Source organism: Thermobia domestica, chromosome 10, assembly GCF_964235325.1.
Source record: "Thermobia domestica chromosome 10, izTheDome1.hap1.1, whole genome shotgun sequence".
Classification (NCBI taxonomy): Eukaryota; Metazoa; Arthropoda; class Insecta; order Zygentoma; family Lepismatidae; genus Thermobia; species Thermobia domestica.
Genome location: NC_137463.1, coordinates 133,716,039 through 133,733,816, shown reverse-complemented (window position 1 = coordinate 133,733,816; position 17,778 = coordinate 133,716,039). Strand labels below are relative to the sequence as shown.

The 17,778-nt window shown below is 39.3% G+C and overlaps 1 protein-coding gene across 4 annotated transcripts in view; it reads left to right on the top strand.

The window, feature by feature from the left end:
• Positions 1 to 17,778, top strand: part of LOC145662718 (eukaryotic translation initiation factor 2-alpha kinase 1-like) — a 242,736-nt gene that overhangs the window by 215,913 nt on the left and 9,045 nt on the right. The gene's annotated exons all lie outside the window — the stretch shown is intronic.

The following is a 17,778-nucleotide window of genomic DNA, read 5'->3' as shown; positions in this document are numbered from 1 at the left end:
TAGAAAAATGAGCACTCGTTAGAAGTATTTGTCTGAATTAACAGTGGAAGTCAGAATAAAAGAGAATAGTATAAGTGGAAGAGATGTTTGGGAGCAGTGAGTGCTCCAGAGTTCTGTAAGAGGGAAGTCACATCAATAGTGGCAATAAAACCGGTGTCTTTCCGTTCTGCCTAAAGACCCTCCAGCACTTTGTTGAACATTTTAAATTATCTTGTCTTTAGGCAGAACGGGAATTCCCGTTCTACCTAATCTTTCGAGGTGGGAAATTCTGTACAGGAGAAATTTTCTGTACGGAATTGTCCTTTAGTAATTCTAACAGATTCTACAAGAAGAATAACTAAAACTTCAAGTTTCATCATAAATTTTAGATGTTATTCTGCTTCTTCTTGAAACAAACGACTAAATACAGTTCTGTTAATAGCAGCGTTATTCACATCTACGTTAGTAAAGAGGAATGTATTTTTTTAATACCTACAGTTAAATGGAAAATTGATTGACTCAGTTACAAGAAAGATGTTTGATACTGTAACTAAAATAAACATAAAATAAACTTACTTCGGTCTAATATCAAGTCATTTCACAACAAAACTTTATTCGGATTTTAAGTAGTTTATCTCCTGCAGTACTTAAAACGTGCCACAGTACTTCCTCAAGACATGTTTGGTCCTATATTAAACAAAAAATGCAAGAGAATGCATAAGGCTGCCCTTAGAAAAAAGAGCCTTTGTCTTCTACATCACAGCTCCCTTTTTGGCATCACCTGATCAGTGATTTGTCTTCTATACATGATTCTATACTAGATGCAATATGCCATATATATTTATATTGTCAATGTAAATACTATTAATACTAAATACCACATATAGTCAATATAGCCAATATAGCCAATACAATTTAAAACAAGATCTCATCATCACTGCTCTAACTGTAAACGGTATGCAACCACATCTACATAAGCCACCAAGGCTATTACACGTGATTTCAGCCTTCTTCTTAATGATTTGATTTTCTGTTCAACTCGTTTTGGTTCCTTCTTCTTCTTTCTTACTTCCAACATTAACATAGAAGCTTCATGTTCTGAACGCTGATTGGCTACTGGTGAACCCAGTAGCCAATCATCTTCAAAAGTAGCAAACTGAAGCATTTTATAAATGTTTTTCCTCCCCGATTATTTGACATTTTGATTTGATTGAAACTCCACAAAAACATACAAGTATTTCAAAAGGTGATGTTGATATTTTGTATTGCTGCTATTTACAGAAGACAACTCATCTGATAAGGTGAGGCCGAAAAAGAAGTTCTGATGTAGAAGATTATGACTATTTCTTAATGGCCACATTATGCATTCTCTTGCAATGTTTGCTTAATATATGAGGATGTTAACTGTAGTGCCTTTCAAATACTGCGAGTCCTATCATGCTGAAAATAAATTAGTGGAAATCCGAACGAACTGAACTTTTGTTGTGCAATAACTTGATATTAGACCGAAGTAAGTTGTTTTGTGGTCGTTTCAGTTATAATGTGAAACAGTTTTCTTACAACCGAGTCAATCAATTTTCCATTTCCTTGCAGGCATTAAAAAAATCATATACATTTTTACTAAACTAGATGCGAATAACACTGCTAATGAAACTGTACCCTACTCATTTTTCTTAGAAGAACAAGTGGAATAACATCTAAAATTTGTAACCGTTTTCTTGTAAGTTTGTAACCACTCAGACCACGACACACAAAAATATCATTTATACACGCAACAAAAACGCATTAAATAGAATAATATTATGCTTATTTATTAATTGCACTATGTGTAAAAATTATATATATATATATATATATATAAGAAAAACAATCACAACACTAAACACTGATATGAGTATAGACATTTGACTATTTCCATAAACATAAAATTACACTTCACATTTCACGAGATTATAGCCCTTTGTATCACATATATAGATGAATGGAAGATTATATTTGGGGGTTCACCACAATCACTTTTCTCACACCACTAACCAGTGCTCATGGGGATTAGCACTATGGGGTAACACTGAAGGTAATCCCACGACGTAAGTTCCTGGCTGCTGCGAGAAGAATCCGTAAAAGGTTGACAGTAGTATCCAGCAGAATAAACGCAGGCAGTCGCACTGTATTATCAGGACATTGGTAGAACCCGTTTACTAATTATACGCACTGGGTCAGTGGAGCCGGGACTTCACTAAATGAGGGCTAACCGTTGTACAAGTCCTTGATTGACTATGAGACGTATGCCCCTTTACTTAGTTCTATAGCGAATAAAACGAACGTGTTGGCTATATCGACATGCGGAGAAAACTCTTAGAATTGAGGTGCGAGCTGGATTGACCGACTGGTCAATGTAGGCAGCTCATTTTAAAATCTAAGCAGGTTAATTCACCTGTATGGATATGAAAATTAGATGTTGAAAGAATCTGCGTTAAGTCACAGTTCGCTGCCCACAATGTAGAAAAATACGATAACTTGGTCGTGAGAACTAGATAAAAACTATCTGAACAATACTACTAGGCGACTGTATGGCTAGTTCGAAGCTGTCCATGCTAGTATGTCCATAAGCAATCGAAGAAACCACTTAATTCAGTTCCAAATTACTATAGAACGTAGTCTTTGCATATTAATGATAATGAGTAAGAAAAAACACTGAAGATCCAAGTAGTAGAAATACGACTTTCATATATATAGTTCAGAAAATGAATGTGGTCTTTGCTACTCACTAAAAACTTTTCACCGTGAAAAAACGTTTCACATATATGTATGGGTGAACGATGAAAGACTCTTTTGTTCTAATGCGTGGGAAAGAAGTTCAGTTATTAGCAGTTCCCATCGAAGAAAGAAATTATTTGTGTCGCAAAAATAAAGTATAAATTGAAGAATGATTTCTGTCTTTCCAAAATATACAGAGTGTCTACAAAAATTACTTATATAACCTGGTGACAGTTATAAATTTATGATGAAACTTTAAGATATAGTTATTCTTCTTACAGAATCTGTTATAATTCCTAAATAGATTATTGGGAATGCCGGGCAAAATAGAAGGAAACATCTGACAAAACGCACAAAATTCAAGGGACAGAATCAGAACCGCAGCCTAATAAAAGGATGATTATTTTTTAATTAAACTGTCATACATCTAAAGTATTATCTGTAATTCTTCACTTTATTGAAATAACATTTTTTTAAATACTGAAAACCCAATAAAAGACATAAGACTGTTATAGTAAGTATATTTCACATTTTGATATTTGCTATAATAATAATAATAATAATAATAATAATAATAATAATAATAATAATAATAATAATAATAATAATAATAATAATAATAATAATAATAATAATATAATCAATATTTCAGAATTAAAATAAATATTTATACAACAATCAAAATAAAAGACTGCTATATACCACCTCATAAGGATGAAAATTTTTAAAAAATCAAATAATATGAGAGTTACTTTTCGTAATTAAAATGAACGGTCTTACAGTAATATGCTAAACGTATTTTAAATCTATAATAAATAGGAGTACCCAATATTTTCATATGGGTGTGCTAAAACTAATTAAAGCAGTATGCCCTTTTATTATAACATTTTTACGTTATATTTTGTTTTCAGTATTTAAAAAAAATATTTCAGTACTTTGGAAAATTATTATAAAATATGTGACAATTGAAGGAAAAATTAATCATATAGGGTGTGCACTGGTACATCCAATATATACTTCTATGATTCTATTCCTTGGATTTTGTCCTTCTCGTCAGAATTTTTGTTGGATTTTTGTTGGATTTTGACCGCTTAGATTTTGTTCTCGTCCTTGTTATTACAGCCATTATATACATGAGTTCCGATCTGCTTGAAAACACGCTAATAGTCAAGTATTTCTGTGTTGCATCCCTAAAAGATCTCTTTACGCATAAAATTCCCTGTCCAAAGATTTGGCAGAACAGGAATTCCCGTTATGCCTAAAAATAAGTTTCTTTGAAAATATTTTCTACCGTTTGGTTGCAGACGGCGACTATTTTGGCTAACCACATATTGTAGGTTTTCTTTGTTTGTTTTAGTAGGGGTCTGAATATGATGTGCTTGGGGCAGACATTTTATTTGTGCCAACTTAATAGCTTCATTTTTCGTATATTTTTAATATTTACTAACTTGCAAAATAGGAATGGCCAAACTTTGATGATACATTGAAACTCAAGCATGCATTTAATGTGGATCGTTTCTAAAAAGTAAGTGAGTAATTCATTCGAATATTCATTGTCAGTACCAAGACAGACTTGCAGTTTAATGTAGAATCTGAATCACAGGCACTCCTTCCAGAAATTGGTCCCTGGTATCTCATGCTTTAGGCGTATTAAACATGTATCTACGAGGAAGCTCCAAAATATCAAGCTCCACAAGTCTAGCAGGACTGAATTTACTAACCCCTTGCGAATGTTTTGCATATTAAACCTAACCTACATGAATTGAGAATAAACTCAAATTCACGATGATTCTGGCCTCCAAGCAGTAGAAATTCATAGCCTATTTCTTTGTAAAATTTGAAACTTTTACTAGCTGAACTTGCGCTGTCTACTTAGCGCATCGTTCTGTTTGACCATGAATCTCCTTATGCACACAATAGGAGACTCACAAAGGAAGTGAATTTGCTATATATATATGTTGGAGTGAGTTTGTAGCAAATCTGTAAAAGTAACACGATACCAAGTGAAAATATATTTTTTTCTAATAAATCCATATCCGTTCGAGTACCCCTCATTGCGTCTCTTGAGGCCTTTGAAGTTGTCAGCATGCAATAGGATTTCCATTCAGATTTAAGCAAAGCGCCTGCAATATCCGTCAACCCGCTATATGTAACTTCTCTACTGGTTGCCTATCACCGTAGTTTCGGCCTGCAACAATATTAATCTTAAACGGCCCCTAAAATGTTGAATAGAACAATAACGACACGGTTTTTGAAAATTTGAGTGAGAACTGGACACTCTACATAAAATTTGGAATCGCCCAGTGAAAACGGAACGTTTCTACAACTGGTGGTTTTCAAAATTTCATTGTCGAAAGGATTGCGGACAAACATATAAACCTAGCATTTTAATATATAGACTAGCTGAACCAGCGCATCATTCACATATGAGCATGAATCTCCTTGTTATTCCTCACATTTGTAGATGTCCTTTTACAGACACAAGTGAAAGACGTCTTGTTAAAAATTGGCAAGAGATACCATAAAAGGGAGATTTTGTCGATCACTTTTTCAATCTCTCGCACCGTTTACAAGATTTGAGCCTACTTCCGGTTGGAGTTTTTAATTCATGTACGATCAGTGTTTTCTTTCTTCTTGCATGCAGTATGTAATAAGCAAATACATTACACATACAATTAATTATAATGTCAGTGATATATGGTGTATATTGGGCAAAACACTCCAAACAATAAAGATTCAACTTATTGTTGGAGTGGAGAAACGGTTATCCTTTGTTTTTCATTATCATTTGGCCATGAAACAAACGCCTGGGTGTTATGCAACCCACATATACAATTATGTGGTGTTGGAATGTATAATGTGTAGGATATGATGCTTTAATTTCTTTCTTTTTTAATTTCAACACTTCCAGTGTACCCGTAAAAATGTAATAAAGAAATAACGACTATGTTTTTTAAATACTCAATTAGAACTGGACAATCTACACAACATTTGCAATCGATCAGTGAAAACGTCATCTTTCTAGAGCCTGTAGTTTCCGAGATCTCATTGTCGAAAGAATTGACTACAAACATATGAATACCCACAAACGTATAGTTTAAAAGAACTCCAAAGATGGCAGCACAATTCATTTGCATTGATTTTGGAAAAGCCTTCTTAAAATACAAAGGTTTTGAACAATAATTTTGAAAAGATAAATTTTATATGAAAAATGTCTACTTAAATGATTTGTTTCTGTTAAACGTGAAATCACAAATAACCGTAAATCAGAGGTTATAGGTTGGAGCTCAGGCGCTTATGTTGCGCATACTCTCGATCGATATTTCATTCGATCCTATCAGCTGTGACGTACCAGACGTCAGAACAGCTGCTTTTTGATTCCTTCCTGTTCCTCATCCCGGATTCTTTCTCTTGCATTACTTTTGAGCGCTGTCCGTCAGACTGAGCAAGCCAAGGGAGTCCAGTACTACAAGTTTGGCAAGTGAATTTATCCAGCCTTGACGGCTATCCAAACGGGTCGTCTCACCTTTGCATCAACTCATCTCATCATTTGATCAGAGATTTCATACACAAAGACACACTTTTACGGCTTCGTGCTACAGGTCTCGTGTTGCTCATGGCGGACTCTGGCAAAGCTTCTGGACCACCTCTAGAATACAGACACGAAGGTTTATCACCTGTTTTCGCTATTCCCTCTGCTAGCTGAAGGTGGAGAGGCAGAGAGAGCACTGCGAAAGACGCCGCCGAGCCTCAGAGCGCTCAACTACCTCAACAGTGTCTAATGCCTCAAGCAGGCAATGATCTAGATCTCCACTTAGTCAGCCCAGCTATGCCAGCAAAGCACAATCTCCTCCTGCTAAGAAACAACATACCGCCAATGAATCCGATATATCCGACATGGACGCTGAAAATTCCACATCATCACGCCGAGCATCAACTACCAATATCTCACTACATTCACAGTCCTCATCTGTCCATTGCTTCCTATTGCAGAAATACGATTTTAAATATTCTAATGAAAAGTTCATTATTCTTCAACTTAGGAAATATCTACCCAGTCTTCCACTCCAGGAAGTTGTCAAAACGCGAAACGGATGCATATTGAAGTCCACAGATCCAAATTTTCTCACGACAGTACGCAATAAGGCATCCTTCGAAATCTTTGGTAACACCGCCATCATTACTTCTCTCACTTCTTCTCGACGTAAACAGCCACCTCCACCTAGACGACCTCCAATGCTTTCTGTAGTGATTCGAGGAGTTGATCCTACATACTCAGACGAGGAAATCCAAGCAGAATTACAGTATGAAGAACATACTATTAACAAAGCCATCCGTATTCGTAATAACACTGGCCCAACTTATATGGTTAGAATCCTCACTTCATCTCAGGACACCATAGATACTCTTCTCACTCAAGGCGTCCTCATATACAAGCGACGACACAGGGTAGAACCCTCTCGTTTGCCTGCACCCTTACCTCTTCGATGTGAGCGATGCCGAGCGTATAACAGCCACGCAACAGCCGATTGTAAAAATGCTACTGTTTGTGGTTACTGTTCTGGTCCACACCAAACGCGACTTTGCCCAAATATGGAACTTCCAACCCAATGTCCAACATTGTTCATGTCACCAGAACGGATCACAGATTTAAATTATATTTAGGTCCGGGGATTGAGCAGGTGAGGGAGGTGTTCAACATCATCTCAATGTTCCTCAAATCACGTCACATTAGTTCTAGCTGTGTGAATGTCAGAGCCCTGCACGGGCCGGGCGCGCCCGGAATGTGCCCGGCCCGGCCCGGCCCACTTCAAGTAATATCAAACTGGACCGGGTCGGACACAAATGCTATAGGGCCGAACCGGGCACATGTATTTCCGGGCCAGCCCGGCTTGACCCGGACACTTTGAAAGACGGATCGGAAACTAATACTGTCACCCTTTTTTTTTTTAAATGTCCTCCACTACACCTGCATTTGCCGTGTTCTTACGGTGTTACTGTCAGCCTATGTTAATCGTAATGTGTTTGGGAAACTGACTCTTTATTCAAGACTGCAAAGTACTGTAATGCTGCTGCTACTACTACTACTACTACTACTACTACTACTACTACTACTACTACTACTACTACTACTACTACTACTACTACTACTACTACTATTACTACTATGACCCCTGCTAATACTACTACAACTGCTACGACTTCGCGTCAAAGTTGACATGTCTGGTGGTACCGAATTTACCTTCTAAGTACAGAAAAAACCGGAGAAATGCTAGTTATTATGGTCGGTCTGTGTAGAATGTGAACCGATGCTTGATCCTCGAGGGACAACGGTGGCTCAGTAGGAATAGCACTCACATCTGATGCTAGAGGTCGTCGGATCAATCCGTGCTTGTGCTATGTGAGCTATGTGGTGGACAAACACCATGTGCGTGGGAGTTTCCGGGGTGGACCCGCTTCTTCCCACTGTTTTCATTCCACCAATTCATCTCATCATCATCCATACGGCCTGAGCCGTAGTTACCTAAAGAACGTATGATAAAGTCAGTACTTGACCTACTAAGTAGAATTTGGTACGCTACCATAAGACCACGGAGGCCAAAACCGAGAACAGGCGTGTTCATAAGATCAGTGCAATTTGTAGTAATGTTCAATTAGCAAGGCAAATACCAAATGGTGTTACATGTTCCTGTATTGTTTATAGTATGATACTACAAATATAACAAAATAGAATGATCAAATAAATCACCAAGACGCCAGGGTTGATTAGGTGTTCCTGGAACGGTGGCGCAGTGATTGAGCGTTCACCTCTAGTGGATGGGGTCCCTGGTTCGATCCGAGCTCTCGCCAAGTAGACTTTGTGGTGGACAAACACCGTGTGTGGGGGTTTCTCGGCGTACTCCCGTTTCCTCCCACTTTATTCATTCCACCATTTCATTTATTTCTCATCATCACCGTCTCCTTTAGCCTAGCCGGCATGACTGTGGGACATAAAACTCAAAAATTTCATTTTCATTCTTTTATTTTCGTATTACTAGTATTAGCAGTAGTGGTATTCGCTGTCATATTAGTATAGTAATGAGTAGTAGCAGTAGTTGTAGTAGTAATAGTAGTAGCAGTGGCAGCAATAGTGGAATTAGCACTAGCATTCGTAATCGTAATAGTAATAGTAGTATTACAGCAGTAGTTGTAGTATTAACATCACATACGGTGTAGCAGTTTTACATATCTTCTCTGTTACTCGTAATGCACTGATGAGTGTAGTATAAGACTTTTACGTCCATGAGCTGTATTATTGTATAATAAACATGGCTGGACAGAGCAAGCACAGATAACAAATAGACAGACAGAATAGGGATATAGAAAACAAACCTTGGGTAACTTTTCACACGATTTTCTCATTCGAGAAGGACAAAGAGACATTGCAATATTATGACGACACATTTCTCATTTTCCATTGCATATTGAAGGATTGACTTGACTTATCAACTTGGCTGTTCCCAGGCCGGTTACGCCCGGCCAGTTTAGGGTCCGGCCCGTTTGTGCCCGGCTCGAGATTCGGGCCGGGCCAAGTCGGGTCAAGCTGGACACAGAATACAGATCCATCCGGGCCGAGCCATTTTCGGGCCTGGGTTTTGCAGGGCTCTGGTGAATGTGGGCATTATCATCCCGGAATATGGTGTCATCGCCCGGAAACAACATATGGACCATAGGGTGCACATAGTTCCCTCAAATGGCGACATAATTATAAGCAATGTCACCATTAGTAAGCAGTCAGATGGTTTTGTCAACCTGCAACCCTGTAACGTGTGCCTGTTTGGACTTTCCAGGATCGTTATCAGTGGCAGCTTGGGCAGAACGGACACTAATGTCCGAGCGGCAACTTTGTCATTTCCTGTAAGACATGGTGGCCATATCACTTCTGGCAGCCTTCAGTTCTCTCCGAGCTTTGAAGATGAATGAGCAGGCGATACTAAGAACTTTAGTGATCTCTGAATTGGAGTGGCCTGCAGCCGAGGAGGCGATGACAGCATCCTTTTTCGTTTCCTAGATCACCTTAGCTACTTCCTAGTTTACTTGCAAAAGAAAAGATTTGTAATTATGACATTCAGAATACTGACAAGGGAAGGTCACGAATCGGCTCCGCTCAGATCTGAACGAGACAATTTTGTTTGCATTTGATATGTTGTAACTAGACAAATCCCAAAGTTGTACGTGTCACCGATCAGGATATCGTGAGTTAGAACATATTTTGTAATGTAAAAGATACAAAGCTGGCAGAATAGTTTGAAGGGTTGGGTAAATGGATAACTCGGTGAATACGTATCCCATCATTTTCAAGGGCACACTTTTTGGGGTAAAAAGGTTTGCCCCAGGGTCCCAGGTGGGGTCGAACTCAAAAGTTTCAAATGGCAAGGGGGCTAAGTAGCACATTGTTTGAAAGCTGATGTAAAACGAAAGAAGATGGAACAAGTCTCGACTTTCGATCATATCCCTGTGCAAAATGGTGGCAGGTCAAAATATAAACACAAACTTAATTGAAAAGTCTATGGCCACATTGAATCAAAGATGGCGGCTTAAAACCAATGTCGAAAGGATAGGCACTCGAAATTGCTGAAGCTAGTGAAACCAAATTTGGCATGAATGTTGATCAATAAACATAGGTGACGAAAAAATACGAAATGTTCAAAAACACGACATCTTGAGCTCACAATGACGGACTAATTTATGTAAGATACAAACAGGATAGAAAATGAACGTGGGAATGACAAAGAAATAAGGAATAATTGAAATGGTAGGTAAAAAAAATAGTACTATCCGTTCTATGGTGCTTCCAATCGTCTGGTGTGGCGGTTAGAGCTGGCGCCTGGTGGCGACAATTTCTGCACTTCAGTTGAGTCATCCGTAGATCTCTGAACGGGCCGAATGAATGAAGATACAATATAATTGTTAGCAGTGATCTATCGGAAAAGGAAGACAGCTGAAACTGTTTAGTTTATTGATACTGTATATAGAACGTTACGTTGCTGCTTGAAAAACCTTGCTCACGCATTGCATTTACAGTAGCAAGTTCATCATCTTCCCTTGTGAGTCACCCCTAATGTGTGTTCTCAAATACCTACCACATTTGATATATATATATATATATATATATATATATATATATATATATATATATATATATTGTAATATCCTATGTGATGTTGTAAACAAACAATTCCACGCATCAGTGTTTACAAACACCACCACGTGGTTCGGCAAGAGGATCTCCCACCAGAGGGATCTACTGTCACATGCAGACGACGGCTTCTGGCCCCTCCCACGGAGCAGAAGACGACATCGGAGCAGCAGCGCCACCGCCACCCAAGGAACCCTATAAATTGGATGGACGAAGACAACTCGAGACCTGAACTGGCCACCTGGAGCTCTAACCAGGTAAAAAAATAGGGTATCCGTAGCTGGCGGAGAAAAATAAGCGAGTCATTTAGGTATTCCATCCCCATTTGTTGAATTTATTCGCGATCTTCGTATATACGGTTGGATTACTTACCTTATCGAGGTTAAGGAAACCACTGTCGAATTGTTTTTGAGCCTCCACGGAGGCTGACACACTAACTTGATCTTATCTTTAGACGACCTTGCTATTCTTTAGGCTTAACGGTTTATTTTGATACTCTCCTCTTCAAAGGCAGAGTTACTTGAACAAACCAGTTGATGACTTCGGCATCTCTACCGGCTAACGATTACTTTCTGTGCTTCCTCTTCGGAGGAAAAGGCATATTATTAAAGTCCAAACTTAGAGCATCGCTCTAAGAACATATCTTTTATTAGACACTCCACTACCCTCCTTTGTGGTAAGCTGGCGCCGTCTCCTACTTTCGCTATAAAGATGACTTCTCAGAAGACGTCAGTCAAGACTGAGAAAAAGGCACAATCATCCAAGAATCCTAGTATCAGGGACAAAATAATAAGATCAACGTATAAACCGGAAGATTTTCTTCTGCCTTTAGGCATAAACAAACCATCAACCGCCCCAGCGAAGCTAAAAGTGAAAACGACAACTACACTTAAACAGTCAAGTGAATCGCAGCCATCAACGTCGCATAACACTGAAGATATGAATTTCACAGTAGTGGGAACACTCAAGCGACGAAGGTCTTCTTTGGAGAACCTCAAAAGGCAGAGAAAATAATTAATAGCACCCAAGAATATCCACCTTTTCCCACCAGTAATAGGTTCGATATTTTGTCACCTGAGCAAGCAGATAATACTAGTACCAGCAACAACAATGCACCGACTAACAAGCTCTCCAGTTTCAGGCCGCCTCCGATTTTCATATACGGAATAACAAACACATATACATTTATAAAGACCTTGTCGCGAACATTGAAGGAGCCTCTCTTAGCTCAGCCCAATAAGGAGCGCATCCGACTTCAAGCGGCTACCAAAGATGACTATAACGCTATCAAAACTTATTGTGAGCAAATGAAAACTGAATATGCCACAGGAGTAGCAAAAAATGAAAGGCCCATAAAGGTAGTTGTCCGTAAACTGCCTATTGACACCGAATTAGATGACCTGAAGGAAGAACTTATACGATTAGGCTTCAAACCAATAAGTGTCCACCAAATGTCTCGCAAAAGCAAGACTGATGATAAGAAAATACTGATGCCACTGTTCTTGGTAGCTTTGGAGAGAACTGCAGCTGTTAAAGAGATATATGCAATTAATAACTTGCTACACTACAAGGTTCAGATCGAACCCTATAAGCCTCCTTCAGTGCTGCAATGTTACAGGTGCCAACGCTTGGAGCATTCTCAAGATACCTGCCAAGCTCACCCGAGGTGTCTCAAATGTGGACAACTGCATTTCACACAGTCTTGCAGTAAACCAGACACATCAACACCCACCACTTGTGCAAATTGTCAGGGGGATCACCCGGCAAATTACCGTGGTTGCCCGGTATTTAAGTCTTACTCTGAAGCACTAAAATTACCGGCACAGCAGCCGAAGAAACACCCAGAAGCACCCAAGAAAAATTTACAAGAACCAACGACAGAGAAAACCTCCATTCCCACTTCTGTTAATAACCAGCCAATGGCTACAGATCCTGAAGCTTCCATTTCTTCCAACATCCAGTCAACTTCTGCACTCAATCAAGGGAACTCTAAACAAGATCTGGACTTGTGTACAGACAGGATAGAGTGGGTAGACAGAAAGGAGGATTGTTACTTATCAAAAAGTCATTCCCAGTCAGGTTGATTACAATACCACCCCTACTTACTTTGGAGGCCCTTGCTGTTGAGCTAATAACTCCAGGCGTTCCATTAATATTAGTCACTGGGTACAGGTCCCCGGCCACACAACTAGAGCCCACGGACTTCGATATCATAGCTAGCTTAGGGCCAAAAGTCATCTTGGCTGGAGATCTTAATGCTAAGCATGGCGAATGGCACTCAATTAAACCTAACAACGCAGGAGACGCCTTACACCAATATACCCTAACGTCCAATTTCATCATCAGTGCCCCACGAGGCCCGACTCACCATCCAAAATTCGGTGGTCAACCCGATGTGCTTGATGTCGCTCTTTGCAAAGACGTATCCTTTACTGTACATCCTTATGTCATCTCGGATTTAGACTCTGATCATGACCCTGTCATTTTCCACGTTTCACACCGCAGCCTCGAACATACCTCCCCTCTCATCAAACAAATAGAAACTGATTGGGATGTATTTAAACGGGAACTAAACACTATGATCGATGTACGAGATAGACCTGCCACCATTGAGAACATAGAACAAGCAGTTCCCCACGTCACTTTAGCACTTCGTACTGCAGAGACAGCAAGTACCACCATCAAAATCTCTTCAACCCAAACCGGTCAATGCGACAGTTTTCATCTACACCTGTATATTCATCTGAAACGCTGGGCTAGGCGTCGATAGCAGCACACACTACATCCAGGATATAAGACACTATGGTACAAACTGCGTGCAAAGCTCAAGATGCTGACTATGCGACAAAACCAACAATACTGGGAAGACACTTTTCGCAATGTTACAGTAAATGATCGCAAAATCTGGACGTACTCCAAAGCATTCCAACGTACTACAAACGCTTCGAAAGCTAGAGTCATACAAGGACCTCAAGGACTGACTCAAGACCCTCAGTCACAAGCGGATATTTTCGCCGACTATTTGGAAGAATAGTTCCAGCCCAATAGAGCAATTCTCGATCCTTATTTCCAACAGCACATCCGAACCACATTATATACCATAAATAAACAAACCCCTCTAGATGATATCACTTTAGTAACACCTCGGGAAATAGAAAGACATATTAAACGTCTGCCGGCAAGAACAGCATCTGGGCCTGATGGGATTAGAACTGAGATACTGAAACACCCAACAAGGAAATTACTGGTCTTCTTAACCTATTTATTTAATGCCATCCTTTAACTAAGCTACTTCCCAAAGACCTGGAAGGAAGCTCGTATCATCACTCTACCCAAACCTGGAAAAAATCCGCTGCTCCCAGAAAACTATAGGCCGATCAGTCTTTTGTCACACTTAAGTAAATTATTTGAGCGTGTGTTACTCTGGAGGCTGAGGCAGCATGTAGTCAATAATGATCTCATACCATCCCATCAGTTTGGGTTTCGTGCACAACATAGTACTACTACGCAACTCGTTCTTACCTCATTGGCAGAAAATTTCATGTGTCTGTTGACGGTGTCAAATCCTCTTCTAGGACTATCAAAGCAGGTGTTCCACAGGGCGCAATACTTTCACCGCTTGTATATACTCTATATACAGCAGATCTTCCGACCCTACCACATTGCTTTCTCGCAACGTACGCCGATGATACTGCCTTTTTCACGACCAGTAGCTCCCTTGCACAATGCTACATCTATATGCAACGTCAACTAACAAGTTTTCAGGAATGGGCAAGACGTTGGAGGATTAAAGTAAATACAGACAAAAGTTGTGTTGTCATCCACAGTCGAAGACGCATCCGCGTCCCTCGACATCTTATCTATGAGAACGCACACATTCCTCATGCCACCCACGCCAAATACTTGGGAGTGACTTTAGACCGTGGGCTAACATTCGCCGCACATGTCAGCGACATCAAGCAAAGAACTTTACGAAAAATCTCAGCGTTATATCCCATCTTTCGCTGCAGTTCAATTTCTCATGAGGTCCGCGTTCACATACTTAAGATGATAGTCCTGTCCACCCTCTCACATGCATGCCCTGCTTGGCAACACGCTTCATACAGTCACCTTTGAACACTTGAAAGTGTGCAAACTAGAGCTGGTCGTATAATCACTGGTCACGAAAGATATACACGAAACAGACAAATTCTGGAAGATTTAGAACTTCCTACTGTTAGAGTACTACTGCGACGTCTACACAGTAAGTTCTGGCGTACTTTACCCAGACACATTAATCCAGCAATAGCTAACATCGGCACCGAATTCGCTCTACGAAATGTCTATCGCACGCCACGCATTTAATATCTTCCCATCGTTCGCACTGATATCATCATCAGCTACTCTGCGACAGTTGCCGATGTAGTCTACCACGCCTAACAAAACAATAGTACTACTCAACAAACCACCTGCACATGTTGCATATATTTTATACCATCTAACTCATGGAGTCAGGGGCTTCGGCCCGATACTCTACTCAAAACTTCAAAATTACCGTGACCGTGACCGTAACTCGAGACCAGTTTCCTGGTGACTCTCCTCTAGTCTGCTACGGGACTTTTGGAGTAACCTAACCTCAGGCCTCTAGCCTGCTACAGGACTACGCCTATCCTATCTCCTGGCTTAGCCTGCTACGGGGCTCTGTTGGCCACTTAACCCGCCTCTGCTTGGTACGGAGCATTGGTTCCTTAATTCCCATCTGCTTAGCCTGCTACGGGGCTCTGTGGAGATCCTGTGTGCGACTTTACGGTCAAAGACTACCTATTTCTAACCTTTCATATTAGAGAGATAATTTTGTATAATATTTTGTGAAAATACTTTTATAGTGGAAGATTTATAATAAAACTGTTAGTGGGAGTCGATTCCGGACCCTCTTTTTATTAAATGCTCTACCTACAAACTTATATGAGACAAAGTTTTACATGGTAGAGGCTTTGACCGGCTCAGTATCGATCTGAATACTCCTCTACCGGACAGTATTTTTATTAACTTGAAAGTGAACTATTTTTTTTAAGGTATGTGATTTTCTTAAGTGTACAATTAGTGAATCGGACTTGACTTTATTTAGTGCATGCCTCAAACGAGAACAGAAAAGAACACTTTCCCGGAGGACGGTACAAATATGGAGCAGAATTCGCGCTCTTCTTTTAATATAACACACCTCACTAAATATTCGGGACACGTTACGGAGGACCCCGATAGATTTTTTATGCTTTTCGAATATCTTGCATTATTGCATTCGTGGAATGAGCAGAAAAAGAAAGAACTGTTACCAATGTATTTACAAGACATGGCGCTCGATTTAGTGCTACAATTAAAGGCCCAGAACCAATTAGATGCACTTAATTACGAACAATTAAAGGATAAATTAATTGACTTGAGTAGACCAAGATTATCGGCATATCGGGCGGAGATTGAAATTTTTCAAGTCCAACAAGGTGAAACCGAGCCAATACATGCGTATTTTCTTAGGAAACTGAGGACATGTTCTGCCTTAGACCACCGAGGGGAAGAAAATAAATTATTTATCCTTAGGTTTAAAGATTTTTTTTTTTTTTTTTGCTAAAGATAGCGTTAGAAACATTTACAACTGTTCACGCCTTACAAACACATTTACATAATCTGGAGAAAGCAAATGACCTAATGAAGAAACGTGATTACGTGGTTTTACAACAGGCAATATATTCACTCTGTGATCATAATTCACCAGTCAGCAATTTACACTCATTAGCAATCGTTGGCACTTCCTTCCCTGTGCATCAACAACAACTGACTTATCCATTATGTAATCCAACATCTATTTGGAATCAATACCAGCAAGCAGCCCCAATCTTTCCTACACCTCCAGCACCACAGCTACAGGGTGCATCACAAAATCAGATACCTCCAAATCCTTCCCCCCAAGTTGCTAATCCGAACCCCCCCGCGCCTTGCACATCTAATAATACTAGCACAAATAATTCATTAAACTTCACTAAATTAGCAAATCAAATGACTGAACTAGCCCTTATTGTAGCTCAAAATGCTATAAAGAACTCACAATTTAGGAGAGGTGGCCGTAACAATTATAGGTCGAAAAATACAAATAATGGTAATCGGCAGAGAAATGGAAATAAGAACAGTTCTAAAAATAATAATAGTAATCCTAGGCCGAAAACAGTTACAGAATGCGGCACATGCTATAAAAAGGTCATTCTTCCAGTACATGCTATACGAACAATCAGCAGGGAAACGCCATGGGGGGCCCCAGGACAAACCCTCTCAAGAGCATGTTCTGAGGGCCGAAAATCAGGAAAGAAGTAAACAACAAAAATTGATAAATACATCACTTTATGCAGTGGCTCCGTTATCAGATAGAAGGGAGAACATTAAAATGTTAAATCAGGGACATAAATTATTAATTAATGTAACAATTAATAAAGAAAAATATCCTGTAATCATTGACGTTGGCAGCTCATTGAGTCTATGGCCTAAAAATTGGCTTCCTCTAAACACGAAATTGATTCCTTTTAGCACTAATCTACGAGGAATCGAGAATTCCGTCGTAAATTTACGCTATATAGCTTTGATTAAGTTCAGGATTGGCTCAGCAACATTTTCTCATTATTTCAGAATTTTAGAGCATGGATATTTATTTATTTATTTATTTATTTTATTTTATTTATTTATTTATTTATTTATTTATTTATTTATTTTTTTTTTTTTTTTGCCTTCATTCGGTGAAGACATTCTAAATCGATTACAAACCAAAATTGACTTAGAGAATAACAAGAAACCACGGCCTTCGCAGTATCCAATTGAAGTTTACACTCAAGAAAAATTGT